A 2424-nucleotide genomic window follows, 5' to 3' on the forward strand; every position below is an offset into this window, starting at 1 on the left:
AAAAAAAAAAGAAGAAGATAGCAGGAGGGGAAGAATGAAGGGGGGGAAATCAGAGGAGGAGACGAACCATGAGAGACAATGGACTCTGGAAAACAAACTGAGGGTTCTAGAGGGGAGGGGGGGTTGGGAGGATGGGTTAGCCTGGTGATGGGTATTAAAGAGGGCACGTTCTGCATGGAGCACTGGGTGTTATGCACAAACAATGAATCATGGAACACTATATCAAAAACTAATGATGTAATGTATGGTGATTAACATAACAATAAAAAATAAAAAATAAATAAATTCTATGTATAATTTAACATGGCTTAGAAAAAATTGAATAACTTTTAGAATTTGTTCCTCATTTCCATGGCAATTTCATGGAAACACTTCTCATAATTAATAGTCCACTTTCCTTCCTCAAATCCTTCTGATTAAACTGGAATGAAAATTCTCCCCCTTTTACTCACCTCATAGTCGTCACAGACACTATCATTCTTGGTTAAATGAAGTTAAGTCATGTTTTGAAAAACGGGAAAAAATATATATTCCTCTTCTCTGATAGTGTGCTGCCTCTATCTTTTCTTCCTGCTAGAAGCAAAATGTTCTACCAAATACTTTTTATTAATATACTTCTCTTTTATTTTTTTATTATTATTATGTTTTGTTAATCACCATACATTAGTTTTTGATGTAGTGTTCCATGATTTATTGTTTGTGTATAACACCCAGTGCTCCATGCAGAACATGCACTCTTCAATACCCATCACCAGGCTAACCCATTCCCCTCTAGAACCCTCAGTTTGTTTTTCAGAGTCCATAGTCTCTCATGGTTCATCCCCCCCTCCGATTTCCCCCCCTTCATTCTTCCCCTCCTGCTATATTCTTCTTTTGTTTTTTTTTAACGTATAACATGCAGAAGAATATACTTCTCTTTTAAAAGATACCCAAAGGATAGAAACGCTGTGATCCGAAGGGGCACCTGCACCCCAATGTTTATAGCAGCAATATCTACAATAGCCAAACTATGGAAAGAGCTCAGATGTCCATCAACAGATGAATGGAAAAGAAGATGTGGTATATATATACAATGGAATATAAGGCAGCCATCAAAAATGATGAAATCTCACCATTTACAACAACATGGATGGAACTAGAGGATATCATGCTAAGTGAAATAAGTCTATCAGAAAAAGACAATTATCATATGGTTTCACTCATATGTGGAATATAAGAAACAAAACAGAGGATCATAGGGGAAGGGCAGGAAAAATAAGATGAAATCAGAAAGGAAGACAAACCATAAGAGACTCTTAACTATAGGAAACAAACTGAGGGTTGTTGGAGGGGAGGTTGGTGGGGGGATGGGGTAACTGGGTGATGGGCATTAAGGAGGGCACGTGATGTGATGAGCACTGGGTGTTATACGCAAACAATGAATCATGGAACACTACATCAAAAACTAATGATGTAATGTATGGTGATTAACATAACATAATAAAATAATAAATAAATAAATAAATAAATAAATAAATAAATAAATAAATAAATAAATAAATAAATAAATAGAAGACCTGCCTTCTTCTATTTTTTTAGTCTTACTGGTAAAGAGATGTTAAAAATCTATTTTTGGCTCCTCTGGGTCACTTCCAAACTGCCATCTCTGTTTCTCACCTCAGAATTTAGACTTGCAATCCAGAAAAGGCTGAGCAATTGGGTACAAGAAGAGGATGGAGAAGATAATATAAAGAAAAGCAAAGATACCATGCTTGAGGACCAACTCAGGTCATGAAACAGACATTTGCTCTTCCCTGGAACTGCCTGGGTTCCTGTTGGCTTTCTAGGAATTGTACATTATGAAAGAGGCCTCTATTATTTAAGAGAGTCTCTTTTTCTTGCAACAAAAAGGACATAATTAACATGGCATCAAACTTCATTCACCCTCTACTTCACCTATCCACTTTCATGGCCACACCCTGTACTTTCTTGTTAATCAGAACAAGTTCACATCTGGAATCTTAAATTCAAATTTCTATCTACATCCTCCTAGGTTTAAGACTCCCTTACTCCATTATAACTTGTTTTCATTCCATCAATATTCTCTTTTCTTGACCCTCCCTCTTATTTCAGTCTACCCTACCTCCACCCCTTTCATAGATCCACTCCCTTCCCTGACTCCTAGCTTCCCTAACTTCCTTCAACCCTAACTCCTTAGTGCCTTATTGCATAATCAGCTCCCCTAAGGGATCTGTCCTCTTGTCTTTCTGCAACATCTGCCCTAGTCTCTTGACCGTTCTCCCTCTCTACTGTTTACATCTCTAAATCTCTAAACATCCTCAAGACTTACATATCTGTTCTTAAAATTCTTTTTTCTTTATGTCCACTTCCTCAAATTTCATGTGTTCTTCAATAGCCATTCTCACCACAATCACCAAAGCTACT

Source organism: Mirounga leonina, unplaced genomic scaffold, assembly GCF_011800145.1.
Source record: "Mirounga leonina isolate KUSES-001 unplaced genomic scaffold, KU_Mleo_1.0 Mir_129, whole genome shotgun sequence".
Taxonomy (NCBI): Eukaryota; Metazoa; Chordata; class Mammalia; order Carnivora; family Phocidae; genus Mirounga; species Mirounga leonina.